The 26,341-nt window shown below is 36.9% G+C and overlaps 1 long non-coding RNA gene across 5 annotated transcripts; it reads left to right on the forward strand.

Moving 5' to 3' along the window:
* Nucleotides 1-5: 5 nt before the first annotated feature.
* On the forward strand, nucleotides 6-24,729 carry LOC129059459 (uncharacterized). Of its 5 annotated transcripts, none has more exons than XR_008525364.2 (3): nucleotides 6-186; nucleotides 566-15,758; nucleotides 16,860-18,237. It is a non-coding gene; the product is annotated as an uncharacterized LOC129059459 (long non-coding RNA). The 5 variants fall into 5 exon arrangements; XR_008525365.2 differs by having other exon boundaries at nucleotides 6-138; XR_008525366.2 differs by lacking the exon at nucleotides 6-186 and adding an exon at nucleotides 18,564-24,729 and having other exon boundaries at nucleotides 295-15,758; nucleotides 16,860-16,970.
* The last annotated feature ends 1,612 nt before the right edge of the window (nucleotides 24,730-26,341 follow it).

Here is a 26,341-nt window from a genome sequence, read left to right on the forward strand (position 1 = left end):
CAGAGCGCCGTCGACCCCACGCCACGTAGAGGTGAAGATACGCAGGACGTCCTCTAAAGCAACTTCCGTGGGTGCCAGGTTATGGGCTGGGGGCGGTGCTGACCTTGAGAGAGCGGAGGAAGCGCAGGCGCAGCACAGGTACGTGGGCGGGCGGATTGTGGTGGCTGCGCTTGCGAGGACCCTGAGGTAGGTTGGGTGGTTTCAGCAGGAACGCATCCACTGTCTGAGGTGACGGAGGCACACGTTGGTGTGGGGAGCGGGAGTGGAGCGGGAGGGGAGCGGGAGGGGGGCGGGGGTGGGAGTGAGGGTGCGCGATGGGAGTCGACTCTAGACCCAGGTGATTTAGAGAGAGTAAAGACCACGTATGGCCGTCATTTTGTCTCAGCTTAACTGACGCCCTCTTTTTACCCTCTAGTTTTCCTGACCCGGCCCCTTATTAGCATATCCTCATTTCCACAGACCTGTCCGTCTGTTGCTTCTGTTCCCTGCCTTAGTGGGTACCGTAGCTCTACCCTCCTTCAGGGCAATGGAATCTCATAGTGAGAAGTTTCTTCACTATTCACAGGTGGCAGTTGAAGCCGGAAGAACATCTACCAAGAGCAGAGAACCCAGGAAGAAAATTCTGCCTGTTTAATACGTTCCAATATGGACGTTTTCCATATAGATAGCTATCTATATAGATAGATGCTCTGGGATCTGACAGTCCTGGACACCTGCATGGCTGTGTGCCGTGGTCTTTGCCTAGCCTGCCGTTCACTGTTGCTCTGGCCACCACCTCCCCTCATGTACAGACCGCGTCTCTGCTCTGCCAGTCTTGGCCCCCGTCGGGCAGCGGTTCACTCCCTCACCAGGGATGTCTAGATAGATAGATATAGATAGATATCGATAGATAGATATAGAGATAGATAGATATAGATAGGTAGATATATGGATATAGAGATATAGATATAGATATTTAGATAGATATATAGACATCTCTCTATAGATATATCGATATATATCGATATATCGGGATTCTCAGCCATCCCAAAGAAGCTTGCACAGGGCCAGTTGCTTTATAATAGGAAAGGGGACACAGACTGAGTGTATGAGCGGTTTTTTTTTTTTCTGTAGATGTATAGATATCTATATCAGATGCAAATAAGTGAAACTCTCATACACCTTTTAATTTTGTGTTTTTTCCAAACTCTATTCCATTCAACTTTTTCTGCCTTTTTATTTGATTATAATGAGACATCGTACTGGAGGCAGGCTTGAAATGGATATACAGAGCACTTTCAACCCAGAAATTTGTCTCACGACTTGGGGATCCTTACTTAAGTTGTAGCTGTTAGTAATTTCATCCATGAATTCACTTTGTGCCATAGTGTGATGTTTTGTTATGAAGTTGGAATTGGGAAGGGAAACTAGGAAGTTTTGGGAGAAGTTAAGAAGGTTGAGTAGGCAGGCGTTGTTATAGATATTAAATTTCACCCTGCTTATCAAAGTACCTGGAGGGTATGGTATCCAAGCTGTAAATGGCCCAAAGGAATCGGGGTTCTCAGCCATCCAAAAGAAGCATGCACGGGGCCAGTTACTTTATGTCAGGAAAGGGGACACAGACTGAGTGTATGAGGGTTTTTTTGTTGTTGTTTTTTTTTAGTTTAAACTTGGTTTTGTGGGGGGACGAACAGCGTGACAATTAAAGAAGATGTAGGAATCGTAAGTACTGACAGAATAGCTGGAGGGACGGTGGGACTGGAAAATAGTTTGTGAAACAGATCCTGCTGAGGATGAATCCAGAACTTCCTGAAGGGTTCCGCTTCTGCTGTGTAGGGACAAGGTTGTAAATAGACAAGCCACAGGGCACCTGCAAATGGTAAGTGTGGTAGAGAGGAGCTGGAATTGTCTGTTGGTGTATCTGTGGGAAGCAGCTGCTATCCTTGAGGAAGAAAAGATGGAGAAGGTAAGTGGCTATCAACCTGTCAGAGACAACATTCTGTGAAGTTGTACTCTTTGATTTCTGACACTGTGGTTCTTAATGTCTGTCCTAAACCTGGCAGTCATTGAGGTTCGCAAAGTATCTCCTTCTATGTGACAGTAAAACTGGAATTACTATCAGAATGGAATCCATTCCTGCCAGAGTAAAACCATGAAAAGAAATCGCAGTTTTGATTATCTGCTTATCATTTTTAATAGATCACGGAGTTCGGTGTTCCTTATTTGGTGTATGGCAAGTTGATAAATAATTCTTGATTAATATCCTTTAATGTTCTATTTCACACAGTTCTCTCAATTACATGTGAAAAATCTGTTATATAAGTAATGCTATTTAATGATTAAAATGGATATATGTTTTAAGGTAGTGCCACCCAGTCTTTTTTATTTTGTAGAATAATATTATTATCTATTGGTTCCCTGCCTTGAAGTACAGCAATTTCCCTGTTTCCATTATTTAAATAGGTGGGTGTCTTTGACGAAGATACAAAGAAAGGGGACAGTTATGAAAAGATAGATGGAGATGAAAAGAAATTCAGTAGTTTCAGCAAGGGAATTAGGAGCATAATCTTTGAGAAAAGTCTTGGTTGCTTACCATTCGGGCTTTGTGATGAGTTGAAATGTCCTGAGTGAGAACTGTTCTCAAATGCTTTCAAGACCAACAAAAAGTTACAATACCCACACTGACCTGGAACTCTTTCAGCCATTGAGATATATCACTTTTTCGCAGTTCAGTCCATATTTTTTGCAAAATGTTCTGCTTAGTTTTTCTGCTAAGAAATTACTGTTTCTGAACAAGGATAAGTGTCATATGATTTCATTGTAATTTTTTTTGCCCTAACATATACTGTTTTCCTAATTAGACTATAAATTCCTCCACAGCTGGGACCTTGTTTTGTTTTCTCACCTTCCCCTTAAGAAATATCATTTAAGTGAATGTTGTAAACAGTTACTTCATTTAAATTGCCCTTAAAATGCTTAATGACAAAGACGTTATTTGTAGTAATACCTATAATGGTAAAAAGTTTGTTGCAGTCTTACATACGATAAGATTAATCAATTGTTATATATGCTTAGTGGAACTTTATCTAGCTCTTCTAAAGAGCCATTAGACTAGTCTTTCTAATGGAAAATGTTTATTGTCTAAGTTAAAACAGCATTTTAGGCCAGGCACAGTGGCTCACTCCTGTTATTGCAGCACTTTGGGAGGCTGAGGTGGGAGGATCACTAGAGCACAAGAGTTGGAGACTAGCCTAGGCAATATAGTGAGACCTCTTCTCTACAAAAAATTTAAAAATTAGCTGAGTGTGATGGGGTGTGCCCGTAGTTGCAGGTACTCAGGAGACTGAGGTGGGAGGATCACTTGGGTCCAAGAGGTAGATGTTGCAGTAAACCAAGATCATGCCACTGCACTGCAGCCTGGGCAACAGAGCAAGATCCTGTGTCAAAAAATTAAAAAGCATTTTATAGACTGCATGTTTGTGTCCCCCCTCCCTCCGCACCAGAATTCATATATTGAAGCCCTAATCTCCAATGACATGATATTAGTAGGTGGGGCCTTTGGGGGGGGTGATTAAATAATAAGGGTGAAGCCCTGCATGGGATTAGTTCCTTTACAACAAGAGACCCTAGACAGCTTGCTTCCCCTCTTTCTTTGCTCTTCACCATGTGAGGACACAGCAAGAAAACAGACAACTACAAATCAGGAAGAGGGCCTAATTTGTGCCAACCATGCTGGCACTCTTCTCTAACTTCCCAGCCTCCAGAACTGTGAGAAATAAATTTCTGTTGTTTAAGTCACCCAGTTTATGGTAGTTTGGTTATAGCTGCCCATATTAAGACAGCAGGATGCAAAATTGTGCCTAGTATGATTGCTTTGACATGAAACAAATTTTAAGCATAAATTGTAAAAAGTAACCAAAACATATCAATCCCCGTTGCTGGTGTTAACACTCTAAAAGAAACTTTGTATGTTGGGGGATTGTATTTATTTATTTATTTTTCTTTATGCTGACCATAGTGGCTGGTGCCTGTCATCCCAGCACTTTGGGAGGCCAAGTCGGGCAGATCACTTGAGGCCAGGAATTCAAGACCAGCCTGGCCAACATGGCAAAACCCCCTCTTTACAAAAATATAAAAATTAACCAGGCATGGTGGCACACCCCTGTAGCCCCAGCTACTTGGGAGGCTGAGGTGGGAGGATCACTTGGGCCTGTGAAGCAGAGGTTGCAGAGAGCTGTGATGGCACCACTGCACTCCAGTCTGTGTGACAGAGCGAGACTATCTCAAGAAAAAAAAAAAAAGGATGAGGTTTTTTTTGTTTTCAACATGCTTTTTAACATCCACTATATTACTCTCATCTTTCTAGGTTGGAAAAAAATGTTTTAAGTGTTATTCTGAAGTATATTGCAACCTTTAACAATTCAATAGACTTCTGAATTTTTATTTTCATGTAGCTTACCACAGTTGTATCTAGGAATATATCACATAGCTGATTAATTGGTGAAATAACCCTTGCAATTTTACACAGGTTGTACAATGCACATTTTCAAGGACCACTCACGTACATCCATTTGATATTTTTTGGTATCAAGAAAGTCTTTAAACAGCCGGTACCACCAAGAGCAGTAAAAAGACAAAACTGTCTGAAAGTACCTATCTGTTTAAAACTTTAATTAGCTTTATCCATCCATTAAATATTTACTGAATATCAAACTGTATCAGTCACTCTTCTACACTCTGAGGAAATAGTGGTAAATAAAGCAGATATTGTCACTGCTATCAGGAAATTTACATTTTAGTAGTAATAAGCCATAAATTAACAAAAATAGAAGATAGTGGTAAGTACTAGGCATGAAATTCAAACATGACTGTTTTAGATTAGGTGATTAAAGAAACTAAAATACCATTTAAACTGCTGTGTAAATGACAAGAGAATCCAGCTTTGTAAAAATTGGGGAAACCTTTGCTTGCAGAAGGGACAACTGCAAAATCTAAGGCATGATCTAGCCTGGAATATTTCAGGAGCCAAAAGAAGGCCTGCATGGTTAGAAAATAATGACTTAAGAGGCAAATACTGTAACTTTGGAGGGATAGGAAAGGGCTAGATCATGTTACCTTTGGAAGACAGGAAAGAGTTTAGATTTTATTCTATGTGCAATGGAAAAAAAAATTAGAGCATTTTAATGCAAAGAGTAATGTAAGATAATATATTTTTAAAATCCACTTTGGTAATTTGTTAATTGGCGTAAAGAGTCTGCTTACATGTAACATAATTACTAACATACTTGGATTTAAATTTGTCATTATTCTTATTTTATTTGTCCCACCTCTCATATGTTCATTTTGTCTTGTTTTGCCTTTTTGATTTTTTTCTTTTCTTAATTAGGCCATAGCACCTGATATTCCCAGGCAGACTCTCATCCAAGTGCCAATCAGCCCCAACCCTGCTTAGCTTCCCAGATCAGATGAGAACAGGCATATTCAGGGTGGTATGACTAGAGACCTTTTAGATTATTTTTAATTATTCCATTTTTTCTACCTCATAAGCTTGACAGATATCTTTTAGTATCTTTTTACTGTTCACCTCAGGTATTAAAACATGGAACCTTGGTTTATCATCTTTAGGATAATTTGGTATCATACTTCTTCCAGGACAATGTAAGGACCTGCGAACGCATCAACTTCATTTACTGCCCAACCTCATGTTATATACATTGTATATTCTTAATATGTATTTCCTAAATTCTCAAGACATTTTTTATACAATATGAATTTACATTTCCCAAACATTTACTTTCTCTATTGTGTTTTGTGGTTCCTGGAATCTGAGCTTCCATCTAAGATCTTATTTCTTCTTGAAGGACATACTTTAATATTTCTTTGAATGTCTACTGGTAACAATTCATTCAGATTTTCTGTCCTGACACTGTTTTATTTTACTTTCATTTTCGAAGAACCTTTTTGCTGAATTAGCAGCTATTTTATCGTTTTGAAGATATATTTTATTCCTTCTGGCTTCCATTATGTCCTCTAAGACATAATGTCCATTTTGTTTTTTTCTCTTCAAAGGTAATCTTTTTTTGGATGGCTACTTTTAAGAAGTTTGTCTTAAGTTTGGTGTGCCCACATGTGTTTTGTGTTTGTTTTTTTGTGTGTGTGTTTTTTTTCCTCTTTGAGATTTATAATGTTTCTTGAATCTGGATGTGATGTCCTTAGGCTGTTTGAGAAAATTCTTAGCTCTGTTTCATCAGACATTGCTTCTGCCTTCACTCTCCTTTCTCCTCTTCTTTTGATACTCCACTTACATGTGTATTTGACAATTCACTTTGTCCCTTGTATTTTCCGTTTATTTTCCTGTCTGTTTCATCCTGAATAGTTCTTCTTAACTTTCAGTTCACTATTTTCTCTTAGTAGTCTAGAATTTGTTAAAAAAAAAAAAAAAATCTCTCTTGAAGCATTTATTTTAGTTATATTTTTGGTTATCAGTTCAAACATTTCTACTTGATTCTGTTTTATTGTTTCCAGTTGTTTACCCAATATCTCAATCTTTTATTTCCTCAAACATACTAATCATAATTACTTTAAAACCTGTATCTAATAACTATGGTGTCTGCTATTATCTGACACTTGTTTCTTGCTGTTATCACATTGTCTTGCTTTTATGTCCCTTATTTTTATGTTATTTTGTATTATTTATTTTATAAACATTATAAATATATAAAACTTGGCTTAGGTTATGTTTTAATTGAATGTCAGAATTGTTTTGATTGAATTGTATATGAGGAAACTATACTTTCAAGTCCAATATGATGGTATTTTCTAAAGAAAGAATTTGCGTCTCCTGGCAAGACCTTTGGACACTAGTAATCCAAGATCATCTTAATCCAGTTAGTGATAGAGACAATTAGAATATAGGCAGGTCTACTTCCTGTTCATACTTTCTCTCACAATGTAGACCTCTGAAGCCCCAACTCAAGCATGCAGAGTTTACCAGATCATGCCCTAAACTTCAGTTTTTGTCTTTTTAATTCTATGGGTTAGAAACTCTGTTCAATTTTTCAGCCATTACCTCAGGAATCAGAAGATACTCCAGAGGAAAAGCTAATATAAATGCTGGATTCAACAACTCTGTTTTTTCCTTCTGAATATTTCATTGTCTCTAATGCTGTCAGATGTTTGTTTTATATTTTGTCCAAGCTGAGTGTGGTGGCTCACGTCTATAATTTCAGCACCTTGGGAGGTCAAGGCGGGACCGTCCCTTGAGGCCAGGAATTTGAGACTAGCCTAGGCAACATAACGAGACCTTTGTCTCTTGGAAAAAAATAAATAAATAAATATTATTAGAAGTGAAAATGGGGATATTGTTACAAATGCTGTAGAGATTGATGAGAAATTATGAACAACTTTATAATAAATGGGAAAATATAAATGAAGTAGGCAGTTCCAGAAAAATGTAACTTTTCAAAAGCCAACAAGTAATGGAAAATATAAATGGTGGGATGTTGATGTAAGAAATCATGATGCCCAGAGACTTTTGCCAAACCTTCAAAGAACAGATCATTACAATTTTACACAAACCATTCCACAGTATATTCCACTTATATACTGTGGAATTAGCCCTTACTGCCCTTACCAAATTTAACATCAAGGTTACAGAAGCTTAATATTACTGCCCTGATTTTATTAGGGCAATAATGATTTGATAAGGGCAGTAAGAATTACAGCCCTGTCATATTCGCAAGGACAAAAATCCTAAATAAAACAGACCTCAGAAAATGTGTTTTTAAGAAAAGATAATAAAACATGATCAGGTTGAATTTAACCCAGGAATGTATTTTATTATATTAAGAGATTAGAAAAACTATCTGGCTATCTGAACAGATGCAGGAAAAGAAAACTATTTGAAAAAATTAACAGACATGGATAAACCTTTGGGCAAATTAGAATTGTGTAGAACTTCCTTGAGCCAATAAAACCTACAACAACAATATTTTAAGATGAAGTATTTGAAGCAGTCCATTAGAATCAGGAACAAGTACTATGTTGGAGATCCTAGCCAGCATTATAAGGCAAGAAAAACAAAAGATTAAAAATTGGAAATAAACATAACTTAGTCTACAGATAAATTATTGAAGAGCTTTGCAAGGATTCTGAATATACTATTGATATGGTTTGGATCTGTGTCCCTACCCAAATCTCATGTTGAATTGTAATCCCCAATGTTGGAGGTGAAGCCTGGTGGGAGATTGGATCGTGGGAATGGGTTTCTCATTAGTGGTTTAGTACCATCCTCTTGGTACTGTCCTTGAAATAGTTCTCAGGAGATCTGGTAATTTAGAATTGTGTGGTACCTCTCCCCCTCTCTTGCTCTTGCTCCCCCTTTGCCTTCCACCATGATTGGAAGCTTCCTGAAGCTGCCTCAGAAGCAGTGGCCACTGTGCTTCCTGTACAGCTTGCAGAACCATGAGCCAATTAAACCCCTTTTCTTTATAAATTACTCAGTCTCCAGTATTTATAGCAATGTGAAAACAGATAAATGTGACTATCAATATACAAAAGTGAATTGCATCTCTCCAGCAGAAATGAACTGTTGGAAAATGATTTTTGTAACATACCATTTACTATATTCCTTTAAAAATATAAATTAGGTAACTTAACAAAAGGTATAGAAGACCTTTGTAGAAAATACAAAACTTTATTGACAGGCATTTAAAAATGTCTAATTTTAAAATTGCCATGTTCAATTATTAAAAGACTCGAGTTAAGATGGCAGTTCTCCACTACACAATGAAGGTAATTGCAATACAAATCCCAAATGAGTTTTTCAAGGAGCTTGACAAACTGATTCTAAAGTCTGTATGACAAAGAGCAGAATTCAGGGTACGCCAGAAGCAGATTTCAAATAGAATTGACTTGTAGATATTCGTAACAGCAAAAAAATAAAAACAACTCAAATATCCATCAAAAGATAAAATGTTTATCCATGAAAAGATACTCAAAAAGTGATGCATTTATATAATGGGATATATTTGGCTGCAAAAAGTAATGAACTACTAATAACCTGCTATAATGTGGATAAACCTTGAAAGCATGCTGAAATAAAGAAGCCAGTCACAAAAGACCACGTATGATTCCATTTAAATAAAATGTATAAAGCAGAAAATGTATTGAGACAATAGATTGTGGTTGTTTAGGGCTTACAAAGTTTGGGGTGATGGGGGCCCGAGGTAGTGATAGCTAAAGGGTGCAGTTTCTTTTTGAGGCAATAAAGTTCTAAAATGTATAGCTGCACGTTTCTGTAGATATACTAAAATCAATTCAGTTGTGCACTTTAAATGAGTAAATTGGTATGTGAATTGTACCTCAATAAATCTGTTAAAACCGTAGTAATTAGGATATTGTAATACTGGCTTAGAGATGGAAAAATTGATTTATAAGGAATCCTGATTGTAAGGAATCTTGACCTATGGCAGAGATGGCATTGCATACCAGCAGGGAAAGCTAGAGCATTTCAATAGATGATGCTGGATATTCATATGGGGGAAAAATGAAATTGGTCCTCCCTACCTAACACCATACAGAAAAAGTAGTTTCAGATGACTTTAAGATGTAAGTGTGAAAGGAAAACATATTAAACCTTCAAAAGAAAGATTGCAAAACATTTTTATGATCTTATGGTAGGGAAATGTAATATGTATAAAGGAAAATGTGTATGTCCAATATGTTAAAGTTAAAAACCTCTGTTCAAAAGACTCCATAAACCCTCGGAATAGCGGTTAATTTCAGTCATGCCCAGGAAACATACAAGATGAGCCTGGAATACCTTGTTGTGCAAGATAGCAAGGAAGCTATTAGAGACTACAAGGGTGTCATATCAAATGGACTCAGGAGACAACTGAAAAGCATCCTTCTGGCCATAGATTAGACCATTTGAGTGTCAATAAGGACAGTAAATGCAATGGATTGGAACATATCAAGTGTCTTTAAATCTGAGTACATAATGATTGTAAAACAAACAGCATTTAGTTGGTCAACAGTAGAAGATGCTGTTGCATCAATTCATTATTTTGAAAACCAGTTTTGTTTTGTTTTTAAAGTAATTAGGCATTTGTCCTGCCTTTTGTATGTGAACTGTAAGTAACCACATAGTAGATGAGGAGAGGGTTCTCTTTGTACATGTATTCTAGCTCATAAATGGAGGAATGATAGAAAATTGCCATTTTGAAATTCCTAATGAACAAATGGATTTATTTATTGCATTTCAACAGCTGCTAACATGACAGACAAGAAAACATGTTTCTTAATGGAAAAACACCACTACTGATTTTAAAATCTTATCAAAAATTTGACCCTGATACTAATCAGGTCTTTAGATCCATCCAATTTGCAGAAAATATAAACACCATTAAAACCTTAAGCCAATGAAACCTACCACAACATAATAGTTTGGAATGGAAAATATAAATGAAAAATCCAATTTTGGAGAATATTGGGACAAATTAATTTCGACAAATATGTTGCAGGAGAAAAGGAGAGGAGAAGGACAAGTGGAGAAAACCGTAGATTACAAGAGACTTAGTTCAATATGAAGCAACCTGTGAACTTGCATTAGTTATCTTACTGTATAACAAATCACCCTAGCTTAAATCTAAAAATATTTATACACTTTCTTAGGATCCACAGGTGGTTTGGCTAGATATTCTGGCCCAAGGTCTAATGAATTTGCAGTCAAGATGTTGGCTGGGCTCTAGTCTGAAAGTTTGACTGGTGTTAGAGGATCCACTTCCTAGAGGGCTCATTCATAGAGCTGCGTGTGTTTTCTCAAAACATGGCAACTGGCTTTCTCTAGAACAGGTGATCCAAGAGAGACAGAAACCATGATCATTCAAAGTGATATAACATTACTTCTATTATATAATGTTAGTCACACAAACATTTCCCTGACAATATATGGGAGGAGATTACACAAGAGCATGAATACTGGGAAGCTGGCTGTCACAATTTGGCTCCAATGATTGATAGTTCTTGATTTGCAAAATATATTCATCCCCTCCAAAAGCTCTCCAAAGCTCTCATCTTATAACACCATTAGTTCAAAGTCTGGAAATCTGAATCAGTTCCAACTGTGGATCACACTCATAGGTGTACTTAAGTACAGCTCCTCAAGAAGAGTTCTTTTTGATCTGAAGACCCATACACTAAAGACACAGTCTCTGCTTCCACATGTAATAGAAAATGAATAGGATAATAAATGTGGACATGTATATTTAAAAAGAGGGAATATCAGAGGTACATAGGTTCACAGAAATTCTGAAACCCACCTGGGCACAGATTGGCAGTTCCTTGGTCAAGTTTCAAGGCCTAGAATTCTCTTAGCTCTGCCTTCTGGGATCTTAGATCTACTCACTGAGTCACCCTTTTTCTTGTTTACAGTTCTGCCTGCTTTCTGCCTATAGAAGCTTGGATGTCCCACAAGCTTCTTTCCATTTGGTTCTCTCTGTGCCTTTCAGTCCAGGCTGGCCGTGTTTCTGCTAATAGACTTCTCTTAAAAACTTTGTGGCTCACTTGTGAATTTTGAGTTCACTCCATTAGACAAAAGCAACAACCACACATCTCTTCCCACATAAACTCTACCTCAAGCTTTTGCTGATGAAAATACCCTTAAACTTTTTAAAAACCTGTGATGTTATTCAGAGATTTTCTGAGACACATTGTTTGTCTGATGAAAATACTCTAAGGCACAATTTAAGATCTTTCTGAGCTATTAAAGGACTTTATAACTACGGCCTCAACTTTATGTTTCACTGGCAGTGCCCTAGATTTGCTTTTTGCTCAGAGACATTCCCCAATTTTAGCATCATTTGTCATCTGCACAGGCTGGGAATCTTCAAATCCAGCAAGTTTTGACTTGTTTTTGTTTGTTTGTTTGTAATAGAGTCTGTTTTTTGCTGTGTTGGCCAGGTGATCTTAGACTCCTGGCTTCAAGCATTCCTCCCACCTCAGCCTCCCAAAGTTCTGGGATTTTAGGTATAAGCCACCATGCCCAGCCATGGCTCCTTTTTGTTTAACAGTCCTTCCTTTGACGGTCTCTCTTCTCACACATTTTACTATAAGCAACAAGAAAAAATACACATGAAATATTTAACACTTGGCTGACAATCTCCTTTGCTAGATCAATCAGTTAATTAGGCATTTTTTCTACTTTGTATGTATCTGTGGATAACAAATTTGCTAAACTTTCTGCCATTATGTAACAAGGATCTCCTTCCCTCTAGTTTCCAAGAGAAGTTTTCTAATCTGTTAAGATGTCACCTACAGCCTCCTCAAAGGTTATCTATTATGCTTCTATAAAAAATGTCTTCAAAGCTCTTCAAACTTTCGTTAACACTGTCCTCCAAGTTCTACCTCCTGCTCACTGCCTCAAAACCACACTTACATTTTAGGTTTTTGCTAACACCCCACTTCTGAGTACCAAAATGTATACTAATTTTGTATTGCTGCATAATAAATTGCCCCAAAATACAACATGTAAAGCAATAAATATTCATTATCTCATGTAGTGTCTGAAGGTCAAAAATCCAGAAGCAGCATAGCTGAGTGGTTCTGATTCATTGTCTCTTGTGAAGTTATCAGTCAAACCATCAGCTGAGACTGTAATCATCTGATGTTTTAACTAGTACTAGAGGATACACGTTCACATGCTATTGGCAGGACACTTTAGTTCTTCACTAGCTATTTAGCAGAATACCACACTTCCTCACCACATGTACCTCTTCATAGAGCTTCCTGGCTTCCTCTAAAACAAGTAATCCAAGAGAGAGAAGCAGAAGCCACCATGTTTTTTTATGCCATTTTTGACCTAGCCCCCAAAGTGATATATTATTACACAGATAGGTAGCCAACCTGTGGGTCACTGATACGGTTTGGATGTGTGTCCCCTCCAAATCTCATGTTGAAATGTGATTCTCAATGTTGGAAGTGGGGCTGGTGATAGGTGTTTGGTTCATGAGGGTAGATCCCTTATGAATGGCTTGGTGCTGTCCTTGCGGCAATGAGTGAGTTCTCACTATGTGAGTTCACACGAGAGCTGGTTGTTTAAAAAAGCCTGTCATCTCTTTTGCTCCCTTTCTCACCATGTGATATGCTGTTCCCCTTCTCTTCTGCCATGATGAAAAGCTTCCTGAGGCCTACAACCAGAAGCAGATGCTGGTGCCATGCTTCTACAGCCTGCAGAACTGTGAGCCAAATAAAGTTCTTTCCTTTATAAATTACCCAGCCTCAGGTATTGTTTTATAGCAGTGCAGAACAGACTAACACAGACACACACACCAACCAAGTACAGTATGAGAAGGGATTATTGGATGCCATTTTGGAGGTTGTCTACCACAGGATTTTATCTGTATCATTATTCAAATTTCATTTTTGAAAAATTTTGTAAGGGCACATTTATAGAAATATGAATGCTTGTTTAATATTTGATGATATTAGGGAATTAAACCATTTTTGTGTGATCATAGTAATTTTTAAAGATTCCTTATCTCTTAGAAATACATATTGAAATATTTAGAGATGTAGTGGTATAATGTCTGGGGCATGCTTCAAGATAAGAGATGCAGAAAGTGGGTGGTAGTATAAATCAAGATTGGTTATGAGTTGAGAATTGTTGAGTAATAGGTATATGGGGACTAAGTATTCTGTTCTGCATACTTTTACATGCAGTAAATCCCCACTTATCTGCAGGGAATATGTTCCAAGACCCCCAGTGGATGCCTGAAACTGAGGATAGTACTAGACCCTGTATATACTGTGTTTTTTCTTTCGTCATTGAGAACTTTTATGTTTTCACTTAAAGGAAGCACTTTATAGCTTCTCTTTGGCATATCCAAATTGCCAGCATCACCGCTCTTGCACTCCGAGCCATTATTAAGTAAAGAACACAAACACTGTGATACCGCTACACTTGATCTGATAACCAAGAAGTCTACTAAGTGACTAACAGATGGGTAGCATATACAGCATAGGTACACTGGACAAAGGGAGGACTCACATCCTGGGCAAGATGGAGCAGAATGGCAGAGTTCATCATGCTGCTCAAAATGATGTGCAATTTAAAACTAATGAATTATTTCTGGAATTTTTCAGTTAATATTTTTGGACATGAGGTGACTGCAGGTAACTAAAACCATGGAAAGCAAAACCATAGATAAAGGGATACTATGGTATGTTTTCATTTTCCATAATAAAAAGTTAAAAAGGAAAAAGACACCATAGGAAAATAGAAGACAAGTCACAAACTGGGAAAAGATCTTTGCAACACATATGACTATCGAAAGGATTAGTATTCACACTGTGTAAAGAACCACTACAATTCAATGAAAATGAAGATAATGGTCTCCACCCCAAACAGGCAGTTCATATAGGAGAAAACCTGAAAAGATACCCAACCACAAGGAAATACCATTTCACACCCACCAGATGAACAAAAATGTAAAAGTCTGGCAATATTACAATTCTTATACATTGCTGGTTGGAGTATGAATTGATATAATCAATTTGGAAAACAATATGGTATTATCTAGTAGCTGAAGATGCACATCTTCTGTGACCCAGGAAAAATGTATAGCAGGAGACATGAGCAAGAAAATTCATAATGGCATTTATAACAGTAAAATGTGGAAGAAAACCCACTGTCCATCAACAGTAGAGTGATTAAATACATTGTATATGCTCATACAGCAGAATATAGTGGTGGAAAAAATAAATTACAAGTTCATGGACATAGATAAATCTCTAACAAAATGTTGAGCAAAAAAACAATTCACAAAAGAATTTTACAGTAGGATTCCATTTATATAAAGAACCAATGAAAGTAAATAGCCTAAGGGTACAAACATAAGAAGTAAATCTATAAATTAAAGCAAAAGAATGATAAGCACAAATTCAAGACAGTGATTTCCTCTAGCTACAGAGGGAAGGGAATGAAGTAAGGAAAAGGTGAACAAGGAGCTTAAGAGTATGATAATTATATGTGTTGGTTTGGCCAAACAGTCCTGGTTTACCTAGCACAGTTCTGGTTTGCTGATTGCCTGGTGTAATGATTAATAGCACTGTCACTCCCCAAATTGTCACTGTTTGGATAATAAATTGTATGCATCCTTTTTAGAGTAAAAGTAACTTTTTTCTCCTTAAACTGGGTGGAGGGCATGTGGGTCTTTATCATTCTTCCTTATACATGTATTTTTAAAATATAATTTAAAACTAGTCAGTATTTTAAAATATAATTAAAAACTTTAGTCAATGTTAGTCACTGTGTTAGTGACAACACAGTAAAAAAAAAAAAATTTGTAAGATAAATAAATATAAATAGGATCCAAATGAAACTCTTTTCATCTGGGTGGATACAGGGATAAATAACATACTATATGCCTGGCATTGTATTAAGCTTGTTACTGATATTACTTCATATTCATAGCAAGACTTTTAGGTAGGCATTATTATCTCCATTTTACATATGAATCTAAGACACAAAGATTATACATAATTTAACCAAAGTCATATTGTATGTGACAGGGCAGAATTTGAACCCAAGCAGTATGACATCAGACTACATGCTCTTAACTACCATGCCAGAGTCCATAACAGATTTTCTTAACGTTTTTTATGCCACAGATCCCTTTGACAGTCTGGTGAAGCCTATAGAGTCCTTTTTAGAGTAATATTTTTTGTACATCAAATATAATGCACAGGATTATAAATAAAGTCAATTATACTAAAATATGGTAAGCAAAATATTTAACAAATGTATACTATATCTGTACTTTTTATTAATGCATTAAATAAATAATAAAATCTAGCAGGTCTAATGTATAATTTTGAAATAATAATACTAATTGTATCTTGAGATATCTACAAATGCAGTAATGTGATAGGAAAATGTTTGTGATTTTTATAAGTGAAAAAGTCACCAAAATACTTGTAATAACACTGTGGTTTTTTGCATATGTTCACAATGGAAAGAAATCCTAAATCTTACCTAGAAGTTAGCAAGAATTATAATATTTTTCCCACCCCAATTCATGGCCCTCTACTTTATGATCTTATTTCATAGGCTTTCTGACATGTTTTGCTTCAAAGAGGTCATATTCCCCATCCCATTTCCTATCTTCTGATTTGGGATTACACTCAAGATGTGATATACTAATAGATTAGTTTATTAGAAAGAAAATATTTTTGCACATGGCGAACTTTAGTGGAGGCTAGCAAATCAGAATGTGCTAAAATAGCCATGTGTACATATAGACAATGGGAAGCTTGGAACTGCTTTAGCTTGTTATACAAAAGACTTAAAACTAATTTCACCTGGGCACTGTGGCTTGGGTCTGTAATCCCAGCACTTTGGGAGGCTAAAGTGAGAGGATTGCTTGAGGCCAGGAGTTCAAGACCAGCCTGGGCAACATAGTGAGACACCCCCCTCCCCATCCGTACAAAAAAATTACAAAATTAACCAGGCATGGTGGCTCACACCTGTGGTACCAGCTACTTGGAAGGCTGAGACAAGAGGATGGCTTGAGCCTGGGAGGTTGAGGCTATAATGAGCCATGATCATGCCACTGCACTCCAGCTTGGGCAACAGAGTGAGACCCTGTTTCCAAAAACAACAAAAACTGGTTTCAAATATATTGCTACATTGGAATTCTCCATAAAGGAATTAATTGTTGATAACACAATGCCCTCAGTATACTATTTGTCAATACCTATAACAATGCAACAAGCAAAAAAGAAAATTTAAATAGCTGGACCACATTAAAAGTTTTATTGGGCTAAAATCAAAAACATCTGACAAGTTTTTGACTTGCCTTTCTCATGATTTAATGTCCCAGCAGAGCAACTGGGAACCTAATTCTGACCAACAAGGAGGAATTGTTTGGCTAATTGGAAGTGACAGAAACCTTGGGAGAAAGCAACCGCATACCAAGGATAATTGTAAGAAGGTAACATGGGCCCTAAAGGATAGTGTCAAGAAACCTGAAACCCCCAAATGAGGTGAGACTTGCAAAAAATGCTAAGGAAGGACAAAGAACAGACCTTTTAAAATTCTGTTCAGAACCAGAAGATGATCAAGAAAGGGAAACGCCCACTAGCAGCTTCTACTGTAAGGTTAGAGCTGACAGAGAAAGAACTCCTTAGCTACTATTTGCTACATTCTCTACAAAGGAAACTAGAGAAGTGGTTTGACATAATAGAACATGTGTTTGTGGGGCCAGGCAAACCTGGGTTTAATTCTGTTTCCACACTGTTTAACAAAATTTATGGGAGGCTATTGTTTTGGATTGGGCTCCTGCACTAGGCCCCTCCAGATCAAACCAAAATGGAGTCACTCATACTAAAACTCCAGGTCACCAAACCAAAACTAAGTTGTTTATCTGACCTTCCAAGAAATCAGAAGGGAGAAAACAACCACATCTCCAAACAGGCCAATTTTAATCAGCGTGATAAGGAAGTCCTCTCTTTTTTAACCCTATAAAGAAAGTAACTTTTTGAAATGATCAATACACTTTTTATTCCTTAGTTCTGCTTTCTTTAGCCCCTTTCTGCCTATAAAGCCAACTTCCTCAGCTCAACTTACTGAAGCAGTATTCTATTTTATAGAATGAGATGCTGCCCAATTCTAGAATCACTAATAAAAGTCAATTAGATCTTTACATTTGTTGAAATTTTGTCTTTGACAACATTACTAGTTATATTATTCTGGGTATCCTTTTCCCCATCTGTAAAATGGACATAGCGATATCTTTCCCATAGGATTTTTCTCATTAATAGAAATAATACATTCAAAACACTGAGCCAGGCTCACACCAATGAGCAACTTGTTAATATTACTCAAAAGCATATTATAGATACTGACAGAAAGCAATACTGTTCCTAACTAGGGAAAGAAATTCTAAAAGAGTACCTAACCAGTTTGAATTTAGATTATAACCTTTGCTCTGAGTATTTTACATTACAGCCTTTGGGGGGAAAAGTACAAATGAGATCTGAGAACAGTGGTACTCATCTTTGAGGAATTATGGAAAATGTAATAGAACACTAAACATGGGAAAACATTAGCCTTCAGGTTGAAAAGTGGAAATCTCAATCCCTGAATTTTTTTTTTTTTTTTTTTACTAAGTAACTTTTTTGCCCATTGGTGTCATTTAACCAAAAGAAGAAATTCCAAAAAAAAAAAAAAAAAAAAAAAAATCAACTGAAACAAAAGAATAGACTGAATTTGCCAAAGGAGTGCTTAAAATGGAGACCTAAGTCTTCAAAGCTAAGGTGATGAGAAAAGAACAGGTCTTAAATTTCTTCAGAGCTTCAAGAGGCAAAGCTTGAAAGAAGAAAAAATTTTATTCTTAGGTAAGATGTAGGGGTAGAATGGTGGCCCCTGCAAAAGGTAAGCCTTCCTCCTAATCCTAGAATCGTGGATGGTACCTTATTTGGATAAAAAGGTCTTTGCAGATGTAATTAAGAACCTTGAGATGAGGAGATCATCCTGGATTATCTGGTGGACTGTAAAGTCAATGACATGTATTCATATATGACAGAAGAGAAGACATGGAGAAGAGGAGGGGATAGTTGTGACTGTGGAGGCAGAGAATGGAGTAATGTGATCATAAATCAAGGAATGCTGACAGCCACTAAAGCTGGAGAAGGCCAAGGACAGATTTCCAATCCTCCCGCAGAAGTACAGCCCTGCTAATGCATTGATTTTGGACTTCTGGCCTCAGAACTGTAAGAGAATAAATTTCTATTGTTTTAAACCATCAGTTTGTGGTAATTTGTTACAGAAGCCCTGTAAAGTTAATACACAGAGTTCAAAGAGAATCCAGTAATATCTCTAAGAGACTTGTGTATTAGGGTTCTCCAGAGAAGCAAAGCCAATAGAATGATACATGTTGTTAAAGCAAATTAAAATGGAGACCATGCCTGAAGAATCTCTGTGCAGACAAACCCAGTTAGGCCTCATAAGTTAACCTTGCTTGATTTGCAAGCATAATCTAAAACTTAACTGGAGCTATTTCCGGTAAATGAATATAACACAGAACTTAAGCTCAATCAGTCAGAAGCAGCTTTATAATTATGTAGCTAGGGACTTTCCAAGAGGATGACCAAAGAAGGAAATGATATGACTGTAACCAATCAAATATTTTCTTTGCTTTCATGTTCCTCCTATAAAAGCCTCCCCACTGCATTCCTTCAGCAGAGCTCCCAAACCACTTCTGGTTTAGAGTTGCCCAATTTGTGAATCACTGTTTGCTCAAATAAACCTTTAAAATTTTATTGTACCTCAGCTTATCTTTTTTAGATAGATGATAGGTAGGTAGGTAGGTAGATAGATAGATAGATAGATAGATAGATAGATAGATAATTTATTATGGGAATTGGCTCAATCACAGAGACCCAAGATCTGACATCTGCAAGCTGGAGAACCAGGAAAGCCAGTGGTATAATTAAGTTCAAGTTCAAAGGGCTGAGAACCAGGAGAATCAATAACACCCAATGTAAGCCCTGAGAATGTAGGGTAGGGATGCTAGTATAAGCCCTAGAGTTTGACTGCTGCAGAACCAGGAGCTCTGATGTCCAAGGGTAGGAGAAGATGGAGGTCCCAACTCAAGAAGAAAGCAAATTCACCTTTTCTTTGCCCTTTTTGTTCTATTTGGGCAGGCCTCCAGTGAATTGGATGATGCCCACCCACACTGGTAGAGCAGATCTTTAGTCAGTCTTGATTCAAATGCTAATTTCTTCACAGAGGCACACAGAAATATTGTTTTATCATCTATCTGGATAGCCCTTAACACAGCCAAGTTGACACATAAAATTAACCATCACAATTAGGTTTCCTAGGTTGGAGGGAATGGGAGATAATGAAATGGGTGCTGGAGGGTAGAGGAGGTCTGAGGGACTTCTTGGTGGGACAATGTGAACCAGAATGGAATGAGCAAATTACACACCCCACAGTTTCTGCTCTGACAGAGATTGCCAGAGTTTGAAATAGACCTGATAGGGTTACTGCAGGTAACCGGGAAGTCATGTGGCAGCCAAGCTAATATCCAAAGATCACCCAAAGAGTATTTCATGTGATCAGAGAACCGGGAAGTCATGTGGCAGCCAAGCTAATATCCAAAGATCACCCAAAGAGTATTTCATGTGATCAGAGAACCGGGAAGTCATGTGGCAGCCAAGCTAATATCCAAAGATCACCCAAAGAGTATTTCATGTGATCAGAGAGAGTCTCTGTTTAATTGACAACTGCTTCTCACGTCCCATCCCCTTCATGTGTAGCAGGAGTCACAGCTGTCTGTATGCAGGTACTTTACTCGACCCTATCCAAACTACTAATAGGAAAAAGTACTTTTTCAGTAGTCTAAGTAGTCACAAACCCTAAGAAATACAGAAAAGATTATGGACATCTACGGGAGTGCCAGTGATATAAAATGATAATCTGTGTCACATGGAAACCCTCCCAAATAAATAATCTTTATTTGACTAGGACTTTATTCATTCAACTGAGATTCTCCAACACCCCTGATAACCAGCCAGGACCGTGCTGATCCTAGGCAACAATCTAAAAGGAATAATTAAAGGATGCTGTGGGAGCATCTATAAGAGAAAGCAGTAATCAATCGAATACAGCACGGGTTTATCTATAATAATTTATTTCAGTCTAATTTAATTTTCTTTCTGATAGTGTTACTAGGCTAGTCAACCAATAAAATGCAATAGGTAATATTTTTCTGGGCCCATGAGGTATTAGTGACTTTTTTTTTTTATCATATCCTTGTAAGTTGGAGGGGTTGGGGAGGCTAGATGGTAGTACTGTCAGAGAAGGACTTAGCATCCAAAGCGTACTGACTCCTAGATGGCAGTCAGCCTCTCCAGAGGTTTTTAGTATAGAAGTACAGTCCTGGGTCATCTGTGTTTCATTGACTTAAAAGAAAACATAGAATACATATTTATCACATTTTTACCTGATTCAAAATCAGGAAGGATAGTATTTTTTCCAAACTTTGGAACAGCTTGATGTTGACTCTGGGCTAAATTCTATATGGGCATAATTAGAATCAATAAAATTTTGAGAGTCTATAACAATATAGGCAGAGTCCAACAAACTAGTAGGATTTTTAAGTTTATTCACTCATTTAGATGTCACAAATTTCTGGAATATCAACTCTGCGTAAATGTCTATGTTAGGCTTTAGAATATGAATAAGGTATGTTGGATTGCAGGAGTTTAAAATCTGGTGAATAAAACAAACGTAAACAGATAAAATATAACAAATATTAATTGTAAGGCACTATATTTAGCATTATATTTAGTAAAAAATAAAAACTACATTTAATTGTATGATATGGACAGGCACTGGCATGTGTGAAATACCTTTAGACATTTAATAAGCTGGAAAAAATAATATTTACCCTAAACATGTACTACTGGTGCAAACATAAAATAGCAATTTTGTAGAAAGTTCTTATGTGCAAGCCATACTATTTAATGCAGCAATTTCCTTCTAAGAATCTACTTTAAAAATAATCTAAAATATATTCATAATGTTATATATATAAGGAAGTTTATAATCAAATTATTTATAATGGCAAAAAAGTTTAACATGAATGATTAAAAAGATAGTATAGGCATACGATAGTGTCATAATCATAAACAGTTGTGTCTTTAAAAAAGGGGTGTCTGAAATATGTCACATTATAGAATAGCATGTTATAGTCAACTAGAAGTCTGGTAAAAATGATTTTTTTACTGTAAAACCTCTTGAATGTTTTGAATTTTGTGTCATGTGCATGTAACACATTCAAAAAATAAACAATTTTAAAATAAAGGATTCAACTTAAATTTTAAAAATACACTTACAGATAGTTTTTAATGATATAAAGAAATACTCATACTAAGTGAAAGGCAAGGACATTACATTATTTCTTGCAGTAGTTATGAATAATTGGAAAATGTATATACTCTGGCTGTATTACTAGGAATATTTTCTTCTGTATTTTGCACCATAAGAAATCTAGGACTGGTTTACATAAAAGCAAGCAGAATGATGAAGAAACTCACCTTAAGAACGGTTGAATGAAAATGTTTAACCTGGAATATATATATATGAGATCATGATGACTGTCTTCAAGCATCTGATGTCCTGCCGTGTGAAAGAGTGATCACGCTTCCACTGGAAGGTCTCAGAGGATGGAACTAGACCCATTGGCAGGAGCTATAGCAAGCCATTTCAACTCGATGTCAAAATACTTGCAGACTTAGTCACTTGCTTATATGTCATTTCAGTTCAATGTCAGGAAACACATCCAAAAAGAACAGGGCAAAAAATGAGTGGTTTCCCAGTCACTTGAAAGATTCAAGCATAAATTATCACTTCCTTGATAGGATATTATGAAAGAGATTCAAGCATCAGAAGTGTGGTTTTTGGGTGTGATTCCAGCTGTACAAGAAGCCATTTAATCCCCCTGGAAATTAGTTCTCTGCAAAATGGGAAAGTTTGAATAAAGTACCTCTATTTCTTTTTGAGTTTTAAACTCTTTTGATTCTGCTTTGGAGTAACAACATTTTTCTCTCTTCCAGATTTATGTATCAGTTCTTTATCAATTGAAATAAACCACCCTGGGCCGGGTGTGGTGGCTCACACCTGTAATCCCAGCACTTTGGGAGGCCGAGGCAGGTAGATCATTTGAGGTCAGGAGTTCAAGGCCAGCCTGACCAACATGGTGAAACCGCATCTCTACTAAAAAATACAAAAATTAGCCCGGCGTTGTGGCAGGCCCTTGCAATCCCAGCTACTCAGGAGGCTGAGGCACAAGAATTCCTTGAACCTGGGAGGTGGAGTTTACAGTGAGTCAAAACCAAGCCACTGCACTCCAGTCTGGGCAACAGATTGAGAGTCTGTCTCAAAAAAAATAAATAAATAAAATAAATAAGCCACACTGTACTTGTGAAGATTAATTGAGATGTTTAAAATATTATTTGCAAAAGTGCAAGACATGATGTAAGTGTAAAGCATTATTAGATATCAACATAATTGACCAATAGAAAAATGCAAATTAACACCTCAATGAGATATCACCAGACACCTGTTAGAATGGTTAAAATAAAAAGTACTGATGATATCAACTGCTGACAAAATGCAGAGTAACTAGATCTCTCATACATTGCTGATGCTAATGTAAAATGATACCACCACTCTAGAAAACAGTTTGGCAGTTTCTTATAAAGTTAAACATGCACTTACTATACAACCCAGTAATACAACTACTGGATATTCATTCTAGGGAGATCAAAATTTACACACAAAAACGTATGTAAATGTTCATATCAGCTTTATTTGCAATAGCCCAAAATGAAACAATCAGATCTCCTCCAATTGATAACTGGTATAACCCTATCATGAAATCCTACTGAGCAATAAAAAGGAAAGCACTATTGATACATACAACAACTTGAGTGCATCTCAAGGCTGTTATGCTGACTGAAATAAAAGCTAATCTCAAAAGGTTATGTATTATGTGATTCTATTTATATAACATTCTCAAAATGGCAAAATCACAGCAATGAAGAACTGATCAGTAGTGCCAGGTGCTAGGGTTGTGGGGAGGGTGTGACCATGAATGGGCAGCATAAGAGAATTTCTTTGGAGTGATGGAGTAGTTTTATATCTTGATTGTGGTGATCATTATATTAAACAATTGCATGTGATTATATAGGACTGTATGCCAAAAATAAATTAATATGTTTATTTTTAAGGTCTGGAAAGCATGGAAATTTGTATCTTCGTTCACTTTTGTTTTCATGGACTCTTTTCATGTTTGAACTTTTCATGGTATGAGGTGTCTTATAATCTATAATATGGAATGTTTCTCATATGAATGTTTTTCTTATTGAAGAATGCCATAGAAATAAGGGTGTGAGGTATACTTACTTGACAGGGGAATTTTACTCGTTTTATTTTATTTACTTATTTATTTTTAAGACGGAGTCCTGCTATGGTGTCTAGGCTGGTCTTGAACCCCTGGACTCAAACAATCCTTCTGCTTGGCCTCCCAAAGTTCTGGGATTACAGGTATGAGCTACAGTGCCCTGAGAGTCCTTTTTAAAGTAGTGAATGCTCAAATGTGGAATTAAATTTAGGCAAAGCTCACTTTTATTTATACATAAAACAACTTCAGCCATGTACCTCGTAACGATATTTTGGCCAATGCCTGACCTTATATACAATGGTTGTCCCGTACGATTATAATGAAGCTGAAAATTTTCTATTGCCTAGTGACATTGTAGTAATTGTAATGTAGCACAACACATTGCACGTGTTTGTAGTGTTGCTGGTGTAAACAAACTTACTGCATTGCCAGTCTAGTATAAAAGTCTAGCACACACAATTATCCACAGTATATAATACTTGATAATAAACAACTGTCACTGGCTTATATATTTGCTATACTATACTTTTTATCATTATTTTAGAGTATATTTCCTATACTTATTAAAAAAAAAAGTTAACTGTTAAGCAGCCTTAGGCAGGTCTTTCAGGCGGCATTCCAGAAGAAGGCATTGTTATCATAGGAGGTGACGGCTCCCTGTGTGTTGTTGCCCCTGAAGAACTTCCAGTGGGACAAGATATGGTGGTGAAAGACAGTGATATTGATGATCTTGACCCTGTGTAGGCTTAGGCTGATGTGTTTGTGTCTTCATTCTTTTTTTTTTTTTTTTTGAGATGGGGTCTCTCACTGTTGCCCAGGCTGGAGTGCAGTGGCGCGATCTCGGCTCGCCGCAAGCTCCGCCTCCTGGGTTCATGCCATTCTCCTGCCTCAGCCTCCCGAGTAGCTGGCACTACAGGTGCCCACCACTACGCCCAGCTAATTTTTTGTACTTTTAGTAGAGACGGGGTTTCACCGTGTTAGCCAGGATGGTCTTGATCTCCTGACCTCGTGATCCGCCCGCCTCAGCCTCTCAAAGTGCTGGGATTACAGTATTTAAAACATTTTTTTAAATTAAAAATTTTTTAAATAGAAAAAAGCCTATAGCATAAGGATATAAAGAAAAAATATTTTTATCCAGCTGCACAATGTATTTGTGTTTTAAACTGTGTTATTACAGAAGAGTTACAAAGTTTTTAAAAATAAAAAGTTTATAAAGTAAAAAACTTACAACACATCAAAAGATAATACACCGTGATCAAGTGGGCTTTATCCCAGGGATGCAAGCGTAATTCAACATATGCAAATTAATAAGTGTGATATCAACAGAATGAAGGACAAAAACTTTATGATCATCTTAACAGATACAGAAAAGCGTTTGATAAAATTTAACTTCCTTCATGATAAAAACTCTCAACAAATTAGGCATAGAAGGAACATACCTCAGCATATTAAGGGCCATATATGGTTAACCCAGAGCTAAAATCATACTGAACAGGCAAAAGCTGAAAGCCTTTCTGCAAAGAACTGGAACAAGACAAGGGTGACCACTTTCACCACTCTTATTCAACATGGTACTGAAAGTCCTAGCCAGAGCAATCAGGCAAGAGAAAGAATTAAAAGACATCCAATTGGAAAAAAGGAGGTCATATATTTTCTCTTTGCAGACAGCATAATCTTATATCTAGAAAAACCTAAAGACTCCACCAAAAAGGCTGAGCATGATGACTCATGCCTGTAATCTCAGCACTTTGAGAGGCTGAGGCAGGAGGATCACTTGAGCCCAGGGGTTCAAGACCAGCCTGGGCAATATAATGAAACCCCAATCTCTAAAAAAAGTTAAAAACTTTAGCCAGGTGTGGTGGCACATGCCTTTTGTCCTAGCTACTTGTGAGCCTGGGGTGGGAGGATCACTTGAGCCCTGGAGTTCAAGGCTGCAGTGAGCAATGATCATGCCACTGCACTGTAGCCTGGGTTGTGACAGAGCAAGATACTGTTAATAAACAAAACAAGACAAAACAGACTCCACCAAAAAGCTCTTAGAACTGATAAACAAATTCAGTAAAGTTTCAGGATCCAAAATCAACATGCAAAAATCAGTAGTGTTTCTATACGCCAATAACAAACAAGCTGAAAAATACATTAAGAAAGCAATTCCATTTACAATAGCTACAAAAAAAAAAAAAAAAAAAAAACAGAAATAAATGTAACCAAGGCGGTAAAAGACCTCTATGCCATAAACGACAGAACATTGATGAAAGAAATTGAAAAGGACACAAACAAATAGAAAGATATCTCATGTTCATGGATAGAAATAATTAATATTGTTAAAATGACCATACTACCAAAAGTAATCTACAGATTCAATGCAATCCCTATCAAAACACCAATAA

Source organism: Pongo abelii, chromosome 4 (genome assembly GCF_028885655.2).
Source record: "Pongo abelii isolate AG06213 chromosome 4, NHGRI_mPonAbe1-v2.0_pri, whole genome shotgun sequence".
Lineage (NCBI taxonomy): Eukaryota > Metazoa > Chordata > Mammalia > Primates > Hominidae > Pongo > Pongo abelii.